General features: G+C 36.9%; 1 protein-coding gene across 5 annotated transcripts in view; it reads left to right on the top strand.

The window, feature by feature from the left end:
• Oat (Ornithine aminotransferase precursor) overlaps positions 1 to 21,494 on the top strand; it is a 173,155-nt gene that overhangs the window by 40,459 nt on the left and 111,202 nt on the right. The window contains exon 1 of one of the 5 annotated variants that reach the window (XM_081766091.1): positions 14,415 to 14,723. The exons of 2 other annotated variants lie outside the window; for them this stretch is intronic. The gene's annotated coding sequence lies outside the window, so the exon portion shown is untranslated. Of the gene's footprint in view, positions 1 to 14,414; positions 14,724 to 20,576; positions 20,726 to 21,494 lie in introns of those variants that run through there. 2 more of the 5 variants (XM_081766044.1, XM_081766064.1) reach the window with 2 other exon arrangements.

Below are 21,494 nucleotides of genomic sequence, written 5' to 3'. Positions count from 1 at the left end.
GTATTTTATAAAACATGAAACCATTTAAACCAAAGTATGAACATTTGAGTGGTGCTCAAAAAAGAAAGAAACGGAAAGGAGTTCAAAAGTCCATTACAAAACTGGTCAAAATTGATTCGCTTTTTACCAGAAATTTGAATACCGCTCCCACCGAAACTGATTCTTCACCTACTATTACTATTACAACAACTACTTCTACTACTACTAATACTACTACTACTACGTCTAGTACTATTACTATTGCTACTACTACTACTATGTCTAGTACTGTTACTACTACTACTAGTAGTAGTAGTAGTACTAACCCTACTGTTACCGTAACACCTCCTACCGCTAATAACGATCTAAATTTAGAATTATCAAATAACGCAAAAGAATTTTCCTTTGATCGTGCTGACTAGCCGGATAATTTAGATAATGAAACCAAGGAATTCATTTTTCATCATGGAACAGTGGCGTATTTAGGGGGGCTTCCGGGCTTAAGCACCCCCCCGAAATCTTACTTACTATAGTAAAGTATATAAAATATTTTGCATAATTTTCACATTTTCAGGCAAAGCCCCCCCGAAAGTTAGCAAAGCCCCCCCGAAACAAAATCGTAAATACGCCACTGATCATGGACCATGTAGATCACAAGGATCGTTTCCTAAAGATCCAGAACAGAATAATAGATCATTCTCCAAAAACTACTATGAAAAAACAACAAAGACTGACTTCAAAATTGGCTTTGCTATTCAGTGAAAGGAGATTTTTCGTATTGCCAACCGTGTTGGTTGTTTGCGGATCGTAGTTCGCTAGGTTTTCAATTAGGTTGGGTAAGAGGAATTCGTGATTGGCAAGGGTTATCAAAGAAAATAGTAAAGCATGAAAGTAACAAATCTCATCTAAATGCGTGCGTTATATTCAATACGTGGAAAAGAAAAGAAACAATAGACGAACATATGGAATCTGAAATAAAAAAAGGAAGTGAATAAGTGGAAACAAATCCTTGATCGTATTGTTAACGTTACTCTTACATTAGCAGCGTTCAACCTAGCATTTCGAGGTCATAGAGAAGAAATAGGGAAAGCACATAGTGGGAATTTTTTATCCATTATAGAATTATTGGCTAAATATGAGCCTGTTTTGGAGCAAGTTATCAGCGGGCCAAAGTTATCTGAGAAGTATCTTAGTCCAAAACTTCAAAACGAAATAATCGAACTTCTGTCCAAAAAAGTAAAAGACGACATATTAAGTGAGGTAAAATCTGCGCAGTTTTTCTCTATACTTATGGATACTTTTCGAGATATTACTGAGAAGGACCAGTTAAGTCAAATATATCGATATGTTACTATTGAGAGGGATCCATCTGGAAAACCCTTACGAATCAAAATTAATGAGAGTTTCTTAGGATTCAAAAGTATTACCGATCATACGGCTGTTGAGTTAGAAACAGAAATTCTGAAAATGTTGCAGGGAAATGGACTTTCATTGTCAAAATGTCGAAGCCAGGGGTATGGCGGGGCGGCAAATATGTTTGACATTTATAAGGACTTAAAAACAAGAATTCAAGGAAAACAAAAGAGCGCTATATTTGTTCACTGCGCTGCACATAATTTGAACGTAGTCCTAAATGACGCTGTATCATCTGTGCAGGAAAACAAAAACTTTTATAACATAATTGAGAGACTCTATGTGTTGTTCAGTCAGAGCACCTAAAGATGGGAACTGCTTTCAACGTCTTCACATTCATTAAAGAAACTTTGTCCCACGCGTTGGTGTTCAAGATTTGATTCATTGAGAGCTTTACATTATTCATATTCAGTTATTATGAGAGGCTTAACAAAACTTACGCTTCAGTCCAGAAATACTAACGAAGTAGATGAGGCGAATGATTTAAAGAGACAATTAGAAGAGAAGAATTTATTTTACAAGTTGTCCTTCATACTAAAATACTTGAAACTATGAACTTGATTTCAAAATTTCATCAGACCAACAATGTTGATCTTTATCAGGCAACAGCCCTTTCTTCAGAATGCTACTGATATACTATCTAATTACAGAAATAATTTCCAAGATGCAATGTTGTCAGCTACTGAACTTGCAAAACAATGGGATTCCGACTTAACATTTGAGAACAAGAGGGTTCGAAGAGTCAAGAAACATTTCGATGAATTAGTTCAGGACGAGCGTTTGACAAAACCGGAAAGACATCATCAAGTAACTGCACTTAATAATACTCTAGACATCATTATACATCAAATCCAAATTAGATTTGAATCAATGAGAAAACTAAGTGAGCCATTTATTATTCTAACTCTCCAGTTCTTGTCTTCTGCTTTAGATGAAGAGTTACATACGAAAGCAATTCCATTGTTTTCTACGTATGAAGAGGATCTGACATAGGAGTTTGATTATCAAATTCAGTTTTAAATTGGTTTAATATAATGAGATAAAGTTGAAAACAACAATTACGGAACTAGCATATCTCCTATTAAAAGATATACTTTGGCTTCTAGTATTCCAGACGTATGCACAGCTTTTTTGTTATTTCTATCCTTACCACTGACTGTTTACAAAGCGGAGCGATCTTTTTCAAAATTAAAATTGATAAACAACTATTTACGGAGTTCTATGTCTCAAGAACGGTTGACCGGTCTCAGTCTTTTAAGTGTTGAATGTGAGAGAGCAAGAGCAATAGATGTTACTGAAATAATAGAAAAATTTGCTTAAAAAAAAAATGCTAGATTACGCCGCTTCAAATGAACTTCGACATTCAGCAGTTCGTTTGCCTTTTTCGCTGAGTATTAATTTTAATTGTAATTTATTATATTCCATGGTCAATATGTTATTCATGATTTATTAACCACTGTCTTCTACAGGAACATAATATAGTAGGAAGTTAATGGGCATGGGAAAGGGGGCCCAGAAATAATCTTGCAAGGTGGGGGCGACAGTTTTGCGTTACGCTACTGTGCGAGGAGAAGACAAATTTTAATGAATCACCTATTAATTTGTCATCTGATACTGTTCAAGATAATAATAATAATAATAATAATAATAATAATAATAATAATAATAATAATAATAATAATAATAATAATAATAATAATAATAATAATAATAATAATAATAATAATAATAACAGACCAGAAGTAATAAAGTTATTGAAGAAACGAACGAGTGAATAAAAATCGTTTAATATACAAAACCAAAGCAATGAATGATGGTATATACTCGTCTCTAGCTAGGGACAAATTATCTTACATGCAATCACTCCTATTAAGTCAATCAGTCAGTCAGTCAGACAATCAACATACAACATACAGTTACTTCAATTAGGAAATTATCTATAGTAAAGAAGTCAAGAACATGAATATAATTATATCACGTACTTCTGTTCAAAGGCACTTTTTTAAGTACCTTAGCAAGTTCTTAAACGTACTTTGATTTTATCTCTACTGCCTTTGGTGTCCGTAGACCTACAGGGTCACTCCTCACCTGTCTTGGCAAAATTTTGTAGGCCGCGAAGCAAAAGCTGCAACAAGCAACTGTAAGAGGTATACTAATTATCGCAATCTTAATAGTATATTTTGGGTTACGTTGACGCAAACCCGTAAGGAATGAGACCCACGGGCTCAATCTTCGGTGGGAATACAACAGGTGTGTAGCCAGCGAATTGTTCTAGGAGAGATGAAATTTTCATGAGGAGGTCTTCCTATACACTAAATAGAAAGTCTTTTTTTGTAGTTAGAATATGAAACCATTAATGTAGACCTAATACATACGTATTATTATTATTATTATTGTATTATATTTTTAGTGTGCTACGTATTTTATTCAAGCATGAGACATGACAATGACAGTACATGAAATTAGAATCATTGGTTGTAGAAAATGTACCAAAAAAATATTCATAGGCAAACAAAAAATGTTCATGGAAGTTCATATGAAATAATATTATTTAATCTCTCACAACAACGCGTTTAGGCTGAAGGAGACGGATGTTTAATAAAGGTGAATAATAATGAAATAATTTGTGGAATGTGAATGTGAGAGAAAACGAGAGAATTCCGAAAAACAAAACAAGAACGTGACTGCAAACTCACCTAGCCTGGGATTGAATCAGAGACCCCTAGCACCAGGGGTGAGCTCTTTACCGTGCCCCCATTTCTACTATTATAAACTTTTTCTTCTTAGGAACATTTACTTTGCTAGATTAGTGCTTGTTAGTGCATCAGAGGTCAACAGCCATTCTTCAATAGATTAAAATGTGGAAGCCTTAATAGTGCTTAATATTAGGATTTTCTTAAGTTGGAGTTGAGTTGATTTTAGTTTAGCGTCCCTTTCAGTAACGAGGCTATATGAGACGTGGACCTACTGATTAACGTGGAATCTGAACCACATGAGCTCCCGCCGGGAATCGAACCCGGGTCTCTCAAGCATTGCTTAAGTTGGAATGCGCTCTACTGTACACAGTGTATTCATTAACAATACGTGATTCAGCATTTTTTTAAATCCATATTTGAAGAGGAAAAGGAGGACAATTTCTGCAATATTCAAATTTCCGGTTTTATGTTCATTACATGTTCCTGTACGCAGAAAGGATGCTTTTGTTAGTATTGATAAAATTCATCGACTATGTGGTGTATTGGGGCTTAGCATCCCTTTCAACACTGAGGTTATGTAAGACCTGGACATATTGTTTAACGTCGAATCCGAACCATATGAGCTATCGAGAGAAATCTAATATGGATCTCTCATATCGGAGTAAGCGTTAGAAATAAGGCTTGCCTCGCCAGGATTCGAACCTAGGACTGTCTATTTCTATTACAGAAAATGCATATTGCTCTCTAAGAGAATGGAGGGAAAATAGATTTTCCTTGTAAAGAAATCCGAGGGACGTAAGCATCTAGGTTCATCTTTTGGAGTTAGTCTCTGGAAAGCATTCCCACTTTTTGTGACCAGAAGAATTAAATTATATCCGAAAATACTTCGAGCTACCTTAGTTTACGGCAAAGGAAATCAGCTTACAAATAGTGACGTACGCAGAAGTTCGTAAGGGAAGGTTCAAGCTCCCAAGTTCATATAATTTCATGTGTTTGTATACATTACTTAATGTGGTAAATGTTAATTTTTGCATAATAACTTGCTCAAGGGGGGGGGGGTTAAAACTCTGAAACCCTCCTTAAGTGCGCTACTGTATACAAATGGCAATTTAAAGAATATAAATACCGGGTCTTCAGAAAGTAACTATGCAGTGCCACATTCGGAACATCACTCTCGATGTTCTGCACAACGTCTTCAAGAACATGCATAAACGTGTGCAACTGTGTCTTCAAGTGCAAGGGGATCACTTCCAGCATCCCTTATAGCGTTCATGACATTAAACTTTAACTTCGAGTTAATTTCAGTTGTTTAAAGTTTTTTATGGAGAATAAAATACGGCAAGTTATGCACTGCATAGTTACTTTCTGAACACCCGATATTAGTCTTTTGAATTTTTGGGCCTCTTATAGAATATGAAATCTCTATTGTCTCTTCAACATTTCAAAATAATAATTTATAATTAGATTTAAAACTAGAAACTATAGAATGTAGATAATAATGTGTTTGTACATAATACTAGGATTAATTTGCCATTTTAACCCTATTAGTAAATTGTAGCTGGAGTAAAATTATAATCAATTGATAACGTTATCTTACTAAATTGTTGTGAAACATATTTTGCTGAGAAACAAGTCTTCATCGTATCACCAAGCGGAAATACTAGTTTAACTAGTTTAAACTAACAGTGAGAAACACGAATATATATATATATATATATATATATATATATATATATATATATATATATATATATATATATATATATATATATATATATATATATACTATGTGATCAAAAGTATCCGGACACCTGGCTGAAAATGACTTACAAGTTCGTTCGTGGCGCCCTCCATCGGTACTGCTGGAATTCAATATGGTGTTGGCCCACCCTTAGCCTTAATGATAGCTTCCACTCTCGCAGGTATACTTTCAATCAGGTGCTGGAAGGTTTCTTGGGGAATGGCAGCCCATTCTTCACGGAGTGCTGAACTGAGGAGAGGTATCGATGTAGGTTGGTGAGGCCTGGCACAAAGTCGGTATTCCAAAACATCCTAAAGGTGTTCTATAGGATTCAAGTCAGGACTCTGTGCAGGCCAGTCCATTACAGGGATGTTATAGTCGTGTAAACACTCCGTCACAGGCCGTGCAGTATGAACAGGTGCTCGATCGCGTTCAAAGATGCAATCGCCATTCCCGAATTGCTCTTCAACAGTGGGGAGCAAGAAGGTCCTTAAAACATCAATGTAGGCCTGCGCTGTGAGAGTGCCACGCAAAGCAACAAGGGGTGCAAGCTCCCTCCAAGGAAAACACGACCACACCTTAACACCACCACCTCCGAATTTTACTGTGCACTACACACGCTGACAGATGACATTTACCGGGCATTCACCATACCCACATCCTGCCATCGGATCACCACATTGTGCACCGTGATTCGTCATTCCACACAACGTTTTTCCACTGTTCAATCGTCCAATGTTTACGCTCCTTACATCAAGCGAGGCGTCGTTTGGCATTTACCTGCGTGATGTGTGGCTTATGAGCAGCCGCTCGACCATGAAATCCAAGTTTTCTCACCTCACGCCTAACTGTCATAGTACTTGGAGTGGATCCTGATGCAGTTTGGAATACCTGTGTGATGGTCTGGATAGATATCTGCCTATTACACTTATGACCCTCTTCAGCTGTCGGCGGTCTCCGTCAGTCAACAGACGAGGTCGGCCTGTACGCTTTTGTGCTGTACGTGTCCCTTCATGTTTTCACTTCACTATCACATCAGACACAGTAGACCTAGGGATGTTTAGGAGTGTGGAAATCTCGCGTACAGACTTTTGACACAAGTGACACCCAATCACCTGACCACGTTCGAAGTCCGTGAGTTCCGCGGAACGCCCCATTCTGCTTTCTCACTATGTCTAATGACTACTGAGGTCGCTGATAATGAGTACCTGGCAGTAGGTGGCAGCACAATGCACCTAATATGAAAAACGTATGTTTTGGGGTGTCCGAATACTTTTGATCGCATAGTGTATATGGTTACAGCTTAAAGATAACACTGGTCAACATGATTTTTTTCACAAAGGAAGTGATTGCTGATTTTGAAGCAGTTTATTCTCCTGAATTCAAAAATGCAATCAAAATGTTACCATTAGGCACCGTTTTGTTGTGACATTCACTTGTCTTTTCACCCCAATATGCGAAATGAAATCTATTTTCATGAAACATCCATATGTTTGAAACGGCATAGCGCAGTGGTTTATTAATGCAGAATTTATTTAAGTGGCAAATTACTGGGAAAAAAATAAAACTTTCATCTAGTGCAAGATTTGGGTCATCAAAGTCATGGGGGTGGGGGTGGGGGTGTGAGGTAATTGAATTTAGGTAAATATTGTGGAAATTGTATTTTTTTTTAATTGCGCAATTCCTCCTTTACCTCTTGCCGCACCTCAACGACGACCGATAAAGTTATAAACTTACATAGCTTATGACTTGAGACCCACTTGGTATATAGGTATTCGAGTTTCCGAAAGTTTATTTGTTGTGCAATAAAAAAAGTGGAAAATAATGGAGCAAAGGTGTTTGTTTTTGTGGGCTTAATAACACTATAAATGTCGATCAAGATCAGACCTGTTTTAGCAGAGAGACATTCGTAATCGTGTATAAATAGTGAGCCTCGCAGGTTTTCTTTCTGTGTAAGTGGAGTGCTCTTTGTTTCATTTCTTGTGTTGTTAAAAAGAACGTGCATAATGGCAAGAAAGTGTTTGAATCATCCGGAAAATTTCTGCTACATTTGTGGTGAACTAACGTTTAAATCTCAGAGGCGAAATTTTACGCTACTTGTAAAAAAAAAGTGTTACGAGCTTTACTTTGGCTGCAAAGCAGATGATTTTGATAACTCATGGGCTCTGAATATATGTTGTGTGACATATGTGCGGCTTCTCACAGGATGATAAAAGGGCACACATCATACGCTTTTTGCAATTCTCATGATCTGGAGGGAACAAAAAGACCATTTCAGTGACTGCTACTTTTGTTTAATAAACATAAATGGAATTACAAAAAGTATAACTAAACATACCGTTACATATCCAAAGTTGCCATCTGCCGTGAGGCCTGTATTACATAGTGACGAGTAATACTTCGGCCTGTGCCGAAGTGTCCAGATTTTATGACCGTAAGTGAAGACTCGGACTCCGAAGCAGTGCATACTGAGGAAGAAACTCATTACAGAAATGATCCTACATTCGAGGCTTCTACATCAGAACCTCACCTACTAACTCAACCAGACCTCAATGATCTCATTCGGGATTTACAGTTGTCGAAACAACAAGCCAAACTTTTAGCTTCGAGGCTCAAAGGTTGGAATCTATTACACAAAGAAACAAGGATATGCGTGTATCGTAGTTGCGATAGTGACTTCAAAGAATATTTTTCAACAGAGGGTGGTATCGTGTTCTGTAATAGTAATGTTAGTGCAGTTATGGAGGTTCTTGGACACGAACACCAGCCACATGAATGGAGATTCATAGACTCCTCGAAAAGTAGTTTGAAAGCGGTGCTTCTGCATAATGGAAATGAATTACCATCAGTACATGTGGACCATGCAGTTGACATGAAAGAGACACATCAGAATATGAAATTGTTAGATAAAATTCAATACACAAAATATAACTGGAATATAATGTGGTGGAAGATCTCGAGATGGTATCTTAAGTTTACCCCATGACTTTTGGATTGAATTTGATTTTAGTTCAGCGTTTCTTTCAGCAGCTAGGCTATATGAGACTTGAATCTACAGCTTAACATGGAATCTGAATCACCATGAGTTCCCGCCGGGACTCGAACCCGGTCTCCCGCGCCAAGCCCTTGACTCTTATTATATAATAATGTAAATCCCAATATATATTTATATTTTTGAATTTATCATTTTTCTTTTCTTTAATTGTCTTGGAGGCTTTTACAATTAGTTTCCTTCTTAGGTACATTATTGTGTTTATATGAATTCGTGTAAGACTAAAAGAAAAATTGAGGTTCAGATAAAAGTTATGGAGAAGAAGTGAAATATAATCGTTTAAGGTACTTTTTCTGATTTGCTCGCTACAGCTTTGCCTTCTTCTTGCACTCCTGTTTAAATTTACAAATTTACATAACAAATGGGACAGCGCTATAACTCATTCAGGTTGTTTCAAAACAATATGCCGTCCGTAATAAATGAAATAGAGGCAAATCACATAAAGGTGATCCATAAGATTATCATAGTCATCATCATCACAGGCACTTTGACATCATTGAAAAGTCACTTGCTGCAAGCTAACAAAGTTCCATACATCACAGTTCTCTCTTCATCTTGACGTAACAATGTTCAGTGTTAATAACTGTCCACTAACTGTACCATCTTTCTCCCTGTCCCTCGATTTCCTGCCACCGTACTTCATGTCATGATAATTTTTAAGTAATAAATTTTCACCTTATTTTTCATAATAATAAAATAATGTGCATGTGAGTCTGTCTGCCATCAGCTTTCCACATACAAAAGACTGACCTAGAACCACCAAATCTTGTTCATAGATAGACCTTTACTAGAGCTACTTCTGTACGAAGTCCATTCATTATTTCGATTTTCGGCTCGTGCGAGTCAAATTTGGGAAGAAGGATAAAGAAGTGTGCGAAAACGTATGCACGTTTCTCACGGGTTTTAAGAAAGAAAAAATGAAATCTTTGAGTTTTACGTCCCACGGTTATGCCGGTTAGGCTAAAGGAGACGGTGATGATGAGTAATGAATTAAATGGTGGAATGAAGAAAGTGGGAGGAAACGGGAGAACCCCGAGAAAACCCACGCACACGGTGTTTGTCCACCACAAAGTTCACTTGGCGGGAGTTGGGATCGAACCCGGGACCCCTAGCACCAGAGGTGAATGCTCTACCACTGAGCCACCGCGGCCCCCGGTTTTAAGAAAGAATTGCATGCTATGTTTGTGCGAGGTTCTATAACAGCAGAGGATAAATATTGACTAGTGCTTATAGCTAGTGTATAAATAAAATAATGCTTTGTTTCTGCGTTATAACTAAATCAATGGTCAGAGTTGTGCATGAGACGAGACGAAACAAAGCTTTTCCAACACAAACAGCGAACAATTTTCTAGTCATGAGTTTCGGGACATATTTTAGAGACGGGACACCCTCAACTTTTATTCTCCTGTGCATCTGTATTAATGGCTTCACATCTTTTAATCCCTAGTGGCAACTTACTTACCAGATAGTGACTAGTGCTGTTAAACTATTCGAATATTTTTCTTCTGTAGTTCGAATATGCGAATATTCATTTTTAATATTCGGACTATTTTTCGAATAATTATTCGTTATCCGAACAATTGTTTGATAATTGTTCGATATCTGAATAATTGATCGAATATTTCTTAATTATTCGAATAATGAATTTTGTTCGAACAATCTAATAAAGAATATTCGAAAAATTCATTATTCGAATATTCGAATTTTAACAGCACTAATAATGTCCTTCCGTTCTTCCAATGCTTGCAACTTCCCTTCTTCACATGCTTCTTCACATGCTTCTGACTTATCTACGTTGTAGTCATAGGCTTCGGAATCTGGGGACTCAGACCCCTTGTTCCTCTAGCATTGTCATTGAGAAAGGTTTATTTGATCTGTTTCTGAGTTGAAGAAGGACATGATAAGTTACTCTACTAATGATTGTCTCTGCCTACAGTCCTTAGTATCTGGACTAGTTTTACGTGAAGGGTTTTCAAGTAGCTAACATATTTTGTGTTAGCACCAATAAAGTGGTATGCGTAGGCAGGTGGTTACCGTATCTCCTTCCTACCGAGGCTCACCAAGTTGAATCCTTTCAGATCCGAAATTTTTAATGTATTACAAGAAGACTACAGGGGAAAAAAGAGGCAAGTCAGTTTTTGTAACTTTACACAATTGCCCTGTTTTCCACTAACTTACCTGCTTCTTCCCTTGAGAGCGAAATCTTTAGCATTAAATTTCTGAGTTATTAACATTCTTCTTACTATGGGATTTAGTCCATGCAAACTACACCTTTCAGGCTACATTATTCTGCTGTTAACTCATTTTTGACCATTTCCTGACTTACCTCCTTTTCCCCCGTGGTCTCCCTCGCTTATGGATACAGGGGAAAGTCGTCTGGTATCGGACAGCGGGTGGTATCGGACAAAAGCAATTTTCGTTATTTCCTGCTTAAGGCGGCATATGTCAAGCATACAGTGAGTTGATCAAAATGAACTAGCCAAGCCCACGCCATAGTGGATTTGTTCGATGAACGGTGTATCTCGTGCTTCAAAGTTTTTGTATTTTTGCGAGTAATGAGGTGCACGGAGATAGATTTGTGTGCCTGCAACTTGTCACAAAGTAAATGTATTGATATATTATTGCAATCATAGCATTTATTAGGGTGTGTATATATTATAATTTAGGCGTATAATTGTCTTCGTGTTGTTACAAGCCGGTAGATAGCCATTCATAAGTTGCAAGTCTTTCGGCTGGTATCGGACAAAGGGGAATCGGATGGTATCGGACAAAACACTGGTAAGTAAACTTGACGTTTTTTTTAATGGTTTCTGGCTTTTTCAGAAAACCATGGGGAAAATACGTGGCTATTGCGATGAAGAAAGTATAAAGTTGGTCATGGACAAAGTTATTTCCAAAAAAGCACGTGCGGCCAGTGCTAGATATGGTGCTCCTTAGAGTACATTAGGAGATCGTGTCGAAAACTGTCGGAAGGGAAAGAGGTAACAGCTAAGCCTCGCTGCTCGTATAACAAAGGCACATTTAGTAGAACATGACCAAGAAGGAATACTATACAATCATGTAAAGGCTTTGTATAGTTAACTAGTCTAATGCCACTGGAAAACTAGTTTACAAACTTGCTGAAAAACATTATATTCTGCGGGGAGTCTTTTGATGATTGGATACAGCGCAATATGTGTAAAGACTTGGTCCAATGTGACCTGAACAATGTGAAAATTTTGAAGGCAGACTGTTTTATCATTGTGATTTGTGTCAGAATAATAAAAAAAAAAAAAACCTCTCTTGATGAGCCTAAGAATTTTAAGATCTATTTTTTACTCTTATTTTAGGCTGTATTTCAAAGCGTAATAAAACTCTATTTTGAGTGTAAGAACTCTTGTAAGTAAACAGCTAATATTTGCAATTAGTTCTGTTATTAAATTACCTCAAAAGACCAATTCTCTATAGTTTTATGTTTGTCCGATACCACCCTCCACTTTTTAAGAATGCTAATTTGTATTACCTTTGATATTTTACAAAAATATATGTTATTAGTTTTTACCTGTCAAATCACCTTTAACACGTTGTGTGTAAGATACCAAGGTATCATTTTGTGCACTAAGTAATTTGAAATAGCTATTTTTCAGAATGACAAACTGATAAAAGCTAAGGTGTCCGATACCAGACGACCTTCCCCCATATACACATTTGATTGATTAATGAGAGTAGGAAATTATTTTTCAGTAGTGGTTGATGTTATTTTTAAATAATTATCTACCATTAATATCAATAGTGAAAAATATATATTTACTCTTTATTGTATCTTTTAGCGTTTATATATTTTTTAAAATTTTTGGATAAGCCCGTGACCACCCGCTAAAACCACAACTGCTCTGTGTGATATTCAAGATCTCCCGTGAAGAAACAAGATGTTCAAATAACAAGAATGAGTGGAATTGGAGTAAGTGAATAAATGGAGACAAAAATTTACGTACAAGCTCCCCCATCAGGATCCTGCCGCCTACAGTCAGACAACTTGTCCATGCGGACCAGATGCCGCGGTCAGATTGCCGGCGCCGGACACCGACGTCTTTCCGCGCGATCTTGACCGCGACGAATAGTTGCCTTGCCGAGCAGTCGGCAAACAGCCGGAAATGAGCATTAAATGCTTCGGCACCGCCGTCGGAAAGTTGTCTTGCCGAGCAGTCGGCAAATAGTCGTAAAGGCGCAGTAAATGCGCCGTCCCCACCATCAAAAAGAGGCCGGCAAAGAGAAGTCGGCAGAGGGTCGGAAAGAGGCCTTTCCGATTGTTTTGCCGACTCTGACGGTCTGCAACTGTCGGCAAAGAGTCGGAAAAGGGCATTTTATTTTACGATTTTCGACCGCTTGAAACCTTGGCAAAAGGTCGGCAACTTTGAACAAGTAGATCGTCTTGCTGCCGCGGACGGGTGCCGGCTGCCTCCGGCGGCCCGCCACCGTCGACGGCGGCAATCCCTCTTTCCGACCGCGACTTCCTGATGGGGTTACTTCCTCCAATCGTTCCAAATTTGATATTTTTAGTGAATTTCAACCATTTTCTAACTCATGTATGATATTTTTTATCCTTTCTTCTCACATACAAAATGCAGTGAAATAATACATTATACCAGTGGTTCTCAACCGATGTGTCGCTTCACATTGGTGTATCACGCAGTCCTCTAAGGTGTGTCGCGAAATTTTAGAATGTAAAAATCATGAAGAATTTAATAATAATTAGTTAAAATCGAGATAGACTATGCCAGTCAACACCTCCAGCGGTAGCAATAATGCTCAATGCTATATAGAGTGATTATAAAACCTAATTGGAAAAATATCAAATAAGTGTGTCGTGATGTCCTGGACGTTCAAGTAAAATGTGTCGTCAGTCAAAAAAGGTTGAGAACCACTTCATTATAAACGAATTATAATATGAATGATATGTAGCATCATTGGGCAATACGCTCAAACAATAGAGATTAATCTCAAAATAGAGACTTTTCTTCCTACACTAAGTCCACGTCCAAAGCCTGTTTAAGTTCTCTACAAGCTTACCAACTGCTGTGCGTTGGTTGAAATGTTAGGTGTAAATTGAGTTGCATCTGTTCAGGCGTTTGTGATAGCAGCAAAACCACTGAATCCAACCTAATGGAGTCCGAGGGAAATTCTTTAGCTGCTGACTGTACATCAAGGGCGTTATATTTATGATGTAAGAGCACAATGCTTTTACACTTGCATAATTCCACTATAGAGAGTGCGGACTTTGGAAGTATCTTGGAATCCGTGAAATTGGAAATCACTTGGATTAAATTTACTTCAGTATTGGACTTAATCCTTTCAGAAATTTCCATAATGACTGAAAAACAGAGCGAGTACGTGACCAGTGTCAAGAGTTCATCGTAGTTGTCGTGACCCACTCAATCTGTATGTCAGAAGGAAACCAACTAGTTCCTGATTGCATTTATCAGACTGACGTAATCAATACTTTCAAATCTCACTGACATATGTCATATATATTATCCCTCCTCTAAAGAAATGAAAAGCTACTTCATTATACGGACAATACAGAAATAGTCGAAGATAACACGCAGCGTGGTACATAACGTGGTTATTGAAAAACTTCTAAACCCGATAAATATTCATTAAAAGTGCTGTTCTACATGTAATTTTTATCTTAGGCTTTCCAAGAGTGATTCGAAATTTGTTTCCGTATAATTATTTTTCGTAACAACTGCAATATTCATCCATCCAAGCAAATATTGGACAATGTGAGGAGAAATCTTGTAACCTGATATTTAGCTTTCTCACTTCTGAATTGACGATTTTGAAAGATTTTCTACTCCGATAGGTACGTACGTATCACGTTGATCTTAAGAATTTGGTGCATTCAGAGTATAAGAGAATCAAATCCAATTATCAAAGTTCTGATAAAAGATACATAAAGTTTGTATGGCATGCTTAAGTAAATGGCAAACTGAAAACTGTTCTTTTTTTTTATGTCGTAAGAGTTATTTACAATATCTGGGTACGAATCTTTTAAGCTCTCAAAAAAACTTCAGACAGAGATCTTAAAGATGAAATATGTTCAAAATAACTTTTTTAAAAAGTGGACTTGATTCCCTTGTGCACTGAACACGTCATTAATTACGAGGCTGGGAAAGATTATACCGAACTTTTCGTTCCAGACCCTGTTACGCAAACAAAGTGAATGCAAAGGGACTTTTCCTTTCTGAACTAAAAAGAATACTCGTGTTAAAACAATCTTTTTTTTTTCTGTTTCCATTTTCTCCGAAACATTATGGTACTCTTCATGTCATTCGTATTGTCTTCATGTCGTGATAGCTTTTTCAGGTACGAATACAACTTTAACAAATAGTTTCTTGGTATAGCTGACTAGTAAATGCGCCCACGTGTCTGCATATGTCTTCAATATTTTTCTGTACATTTCTATAGATTTGTCTGAAAACTGAAATCTTATACGAAATTTGAACACCTTATCTCTTAGTGAACCATTTTACTCCTTTTTCTTCCATTCTAAGTAAAAAATCTAGAAACGCTTAAATACATCTTATTTGTTTTTAACCCTAAAATGTTTCGAGATGTGGACATCTTCTTTGAGAATAATAAAATAATGTGTGGATCTGTCATAAGTTTTTCGCATAGAAAGGAACCACCTAGAGCCACCCCATCTGCTACACAGATAGATCTAAACGCGTACGAAGATGTATTTTCGAATTTCGACTCGAAAGTGGGTGATTCGGGGAGGCCAAAAGTTATGTATGTTTATTTATTTATTTGCCATCAACACAACAGGCATAAGCCCAATTATAGTGTTGATGTATTACATAATACATTTACAATAGTTTTCTTAAACATAGAGTTCATTTTGCAGATGTCAATTTCTTTGTGTTTGATACATATTTTGTTGTAAGTAGAACACATTCTCCAAATTGGTGATTTCAATAATACGTTGGTCCTTGCTTTTTTGCAATAAAACAGACCAGAGTTATTAGCACGAGTTTTAAGTGTCGGGACATGAAAATTTAATGTTGATATGAGATCCGTACAATTAAATTCGTTTTGTACTATTTTATGGAGAAAAATCAAATCTGTCACATTTCGCCTTTGCTCAAGTGTAGGGATACAGAAGTTGTCTATTAATGTTAGATAATTTTCATAATATGGATAGATTCCAGTTGTCTTGTACATCAAGTATTTGATAAACTTAGATTGGACCTTTTCCACTTGGTGTCTGTATTGCTGTTGTGATGGGTTCCAAATCACAGCAGCATATTCCAGTTTTGATCGGACATAGGCATAATACATTTTTGTTAGTGTAATATTATTGTTAAATTTCTTTCCAGTTCTAATTATGAACCCTAACATCTTGAGAGATTCGTTAACTATATTCTCTACATGGTTATTAAATGTCAATTTCGTATCAAATATAACTCCAAGATCTTTGACTGAATTTAATCTATTTAGTAAGATCTGATTCATTGAGTAATCAAACTCTATTTGACTTTTGTTTCTGGTAAACGATAAAATGTTACATTTGTTTATGTTTACATTAAGTTTGTTAAGAGAACACCAATTAGCAATATTTTCCATGTCACGTTGTAAATCGAGACAGTCATGGATGGTCTTTATCCTACCGTATATTTTGAGGTCATCAGCAAAAAGCAATTTGTTACTTAATAATATATGATCAGGGAGATCGTTAATGAATAAAAGGAACAATAACGGACCTAGATTAGAGCCCTGGGGAATTCCAGAATATGCAATATAATCAGATGATTTATATTCCTTGTAGATAATTTCTTCTTGTCTCCCCGATTGGTTAATTTCTAACAACGCCTTGCATGTCTGCAACCCACATTACTACTGGTATGCGGGCTAACATAACATCAAAGGATAAACACCTGGGAAATGAAATCATAGTGAAGAAATTCTGTAAGGAAATTCTTCTTCCTCTCTTTTTATTCAGGCTCTCAATTAAGACCCGGCAACGAAGAGTTCTTACAGCTAGTATTATAATTAATTGCAATTCATCCTCTTTATCCTTCCACCTCTTTTCTTCCCTTCTAGGACAAACATAAAGAAAAACGCTCAAAACACGTGTTTAATTAGGCTTAAATGAGAAGTCTAAATATCAAAATCCATATCTCCAGGACCTTCCCTGCCAGTTTAGTGGCTTGTGCGTGCGCCATTGATATGCATAATCCTAAGTGTGTTTCCTGGTGGGAGAGCACAAAAAATTAATTTCACAATTAATACCTTTTTTAATACGCTCCATTTGGTCTAAAAAACATAATTGTGGGACAAACTATGAATTTCATTTCATGTTTTTCATACCTCTAGAATCAAAGGATTCCGAGACATTGACACCTTATTATGATAATTATAAGCCCCATTTCTCCTCTTCCACCTATAATTACCATAACTCGTGCTTTAGTGGTATCCTAGGTCACAAATCCTATGCACTATAGTGCAGTCTTTTCGAGCGTGTGTAGACGTAGCATGTGTGTCTGGAGTTCTTGTATTATACTCCCATTGGCAGCTACACAGTGTACGACAATGACTGAGTAGTGATTATTATGTAATGGGGATATTGTGAGTAATAAGTGTGATATAGGTGAAAAGGGAAAGAGAGGCTAATAAAGACAAATATTGCAAGAAAGGATGGGAAGAACGAAGTTTTTTTTTTTAATGGGAAAGAAAAAGGTTATTCTTCAATCTCCTTGCAGAAAATAATACGCAAGGTCTCAATCACAATGAAAAATGAAATGAAATATTTCAGTTTTACGTCCCACTGTTATGTCGGCTAGGCTAAAGAAGATGGTGATTATGAGAACTGAATGGAATTAATAAAGTTGGAGGAAACAGGAGAACCCCCGAGAAAACCCATGCACACTGTGTTTGTCCACCAAAAAGTTCACTTGGCAGGAGCTGGGATCGAACTAGGGACTTCACGGACCAGAAGTGAACGCTCTACCGCTGAGCCACCGCACAATCGCAGTCAGTCGCAAAAGACTTTGAAAGTAGCTGTTTTACAGCAACAGCCTTGGACATCGTATTCAAGATGTTAAAAAAAAAAATGTTTCCAAAGCCTACGTATTGATATGAACAACTACGAATTTCCTACTAAATGAACTTTAGTACATTAACTAATGTATAATTACTGTTAGAGTTACATACAATTTCCTTATGTTATATGTCCTTGAGTAAAAACTAAAATATATACTGATAAGGTTTGTTTTTAACATTATGTTACGTAGTTGAAGATAAATAGAATGTTTTCAACAGTGAACATAATCCAACGGCCCTAGGTTATGTGAGTTTGTCATTGGTAACATTATGTCCGTATGTTTTCGTAGGTTCTCCAATTTCCTCGCACCTTATCATTCCATCAATTCTTTGATAATCATTCACTTTCATAAATCACCAGTCTGCTTTAGGCTAGAAGGCATAAACATTGTACTTAACTGAAACTAAAAGATTTCCTTTCATTTTCATTACGGAGGTAGACATATTCAGATTTCAACATCATAGATATTGGAAGGTCACACATAATCACGTATTTCTTATAATCTCTTTCCAGCCTTAGAAAAAAGTAGATGTAAGCAAACCTACCTGACTACCAGTGGGTCAATGACCACTGATTGGTTGTTGGTCTCACTGCACTACCAAACCTACCGGAATATAATCCCTACTAAATTAATAATTTCACATAAAGATATCTGAATTTACCCTGCATTTTGTGATAAGACACGCAATATATATAATATTTAACAATATGCGTAGCTTTTTTTCAACCTCACCTGTACTCAGACATATAGTATTAAATATTTACTGCGCATGCTTATGCGTTCGCGCGCCGACTTCGCTCATTTGAAACTGTAGAATGCAGAGTTTCATGGCGACAATTAGTGATAATAATCCATCTTCATCTCATGTTGTAAAACACAAAAGAGGGCAACAGGAACAGAGGCAATCTCGTTTATATAACGATTTAAGAAAATACATATTTCCAACAGAGCAGTAGTCAGTGTCAGTGCGTTATTTACCAACCAACCGTAGCCTTACACTTTGGAAATTATGCGACGACAGACAGTAAGCCAGCAGATGATCTTGCTGTTCACGTCTCATACTGCCGAAGCACTGTGTGCTGTGGAGTAATACTTTGTATACGTCTACTTGTTCCAAGACTGGAAAGACTTTAGATTCTAATATTTGATTTTTCATTACTTACAATTGGAAGCTTGTTTTTACATTCATACTAGTCTCTTGCAGTTATTACATCAGTTTGATCTCAAGAGGGCATGGTTTTTCAGTGGTATAGTGCTTACCTCTGTAGGTGAGGTCTCTGGTTCGATCCCCTGCCATATAAGTTTATGGTGGATAACATCATGCTCGTGCCTCTTCTCGGAGTACCCTCGATTCCTCCCACCCTCATTCCACCAAATTCTTCCATCATTGCTTAAATCTCCCTTAGCCTAACGGGCATAATCGTGGAACGTTAAACTAAAGATTTCAAAGTTTGATTCCAAAATGGACAGGGTAACACAGTGAATTACCATCATCTGACTAGCGAATTGTATTTTTCAGATTTCTTGAAAATTATTATTATTATTTCTAACACCTACTCTTGGATTTAAACAATGGCGTTTTACACATTTTCTGTTACTACTCGGTTCAAAATCTCTTGTCGTCGCGAATTCTATCGAGGAATCTGAAGCTTAAAATATACAAAATGATAATCATGCCTGTTGTTTTGTATGGTTGCGAAACATGGTCGCTTACTCTGAGGGAAGAACATAGACTGAAAGTATTTGAAAACAAGATCCTGAAAATATTCGGACCCAAGAGGAATGGGAATGGGAAATGGCTGAAACTTCATAACATTGTTAGGGTCATCAAGTCTAGGAGGCTTAGGTGGGCGGGTTATGTAGCTAGAATGGAAGAAAGTAGAAACACTTTCAAAGTCTTGACTGGAAGACCAATCAGAAAACGACCATTAGGAAGACCTAGGCGCAGATGGGAGGACAATATTAAGATGGATCTCGCAGAGATTGGAATACAAAGTAGAAACTGGATGCAGTTAGCTAAGGATAGAAGTCAGTGAAGAGCTTTTGTGAACGCGGCATTGAACCTCCGGGTTCTATAGGCCATAGAGCTAGTTAGTTATACCATTTTAAAACTTCGTGCAATATCAATTTGGTGCACCCGTGCACACGAGTCAACATTTCTTAGGTATAGTCAGTAATTCGGATATTAATCCACAAATTTAGACTCGTGTTACTTCTTGGAAGAAGACGTGCGCCTTCCGTGACTCTAGAACAAGTTACGACACTAGTGCATAATTTAATAGAACAAGTAACGACTTACAGCAAGCTTCACAATAGTAACACCGCCAGAGAATTTTAAGGGATGAGCGACACCCCCTGTGACCACAGCTGATCAGTCTAATAAACCTAGCAGAGGTAAACACCTCCAGTTAGATACAGCGATTTAGCTTGCTATATAACTGTAATAAAGTTAATGGTAGTAAATATTTCATAACATTATACTTGAAATAAATTTAAAAATTTAAATTTCTCTCAAAACTAAATGCTAATAAATTTAGCTTATGGTCACGAAAATCAAGTGCGCATGCTCGACGAGAATGACATGAGTCCGGGAATAAAAAGAAAAAAAGATAACAACCACTTAAGGTCAATTTGTAGCTGCTATCACATTGGCAAAGTAGTTGTCGCCAAGGTTTGGAGAGTTAACGCTATACTCCCAATGGTTATTCGCTGTGAAGGACACTCACAAACAAACGACAACGTGTCCTGCAAAAAACAATCGGTAAGTGAAAGAACTTATCAATTTCTTTGTTAGTATGTATATATGTGCAAGGTTGTCCACAAAGGGCTACAGCCCTTAAAAAGAATAATCTCAAGTTTAGAAGTAACGAAACGGTTCTTGAAATAAATAAAGGTTTTTGGTTTTTCAAATCTATTCTTCAGCTTTCTTTTTTATATATGGCCTTGTGCATATTGTGAACTGACACATTTCAACATAAATGTACTGACTATTTTAGGCTTAGAATGCCTTTTAAAAACTATATCAAAATAATTAAATTGAAATGAAATCTTTGAGTTTAAGGTCCCATGTTATGCCCTTTAGGCCAAGGGAGACTATGATTAAAGCAAATGAATGATGATAGAATGAGAAAGTGGGAGGAAACGGGAATACCTCGAGAAAACCCACGGACACGACACGATGTTGTCCACCACAAACTTACTTGGCCGGGGATCGAACCAGGGACCCCACGCACCAGAGGTAAGTGCTGTACCACTTTTTTTTTTTTCAAAAAGGATAACATATACTGTATTATGAACAAATAAGGAATCAAATCACAAGCAGCAGAAACATTAAAAAAACACACTAGTAATGCAAAAAATTATGAATACATCATGGTTAATTTTTCATCAACAACTGCTAAATAATTCGAGAACTGTTTCCGTTTGATATTTTCAGTTATCTTCCATCGTTCTTTCATCAGGTGAAAATAGTAGTCTGCAAGGGTTGGCATTGGACTTTGAATCAAATATTCCACAGTTACACCAGACAA

This window comes from Thermobia domestica, chromosome 1, assembly GCF_964235325.1.
Source record: "Thermobia domestica chromosome 1, izTheDome1.hap1.1, whole genome shotgun sequence".
NCBI classification, from domain to species: domain Eukaryota; kingdom Metazoa; phylum Arthropoda; class Insecta; order Zygentoma; family Lepismatidae; genus Thermobia; species Thermobia domestica.
This window is presented reverse-complemented; position numbering and strand designations above follow the sequence as displayed.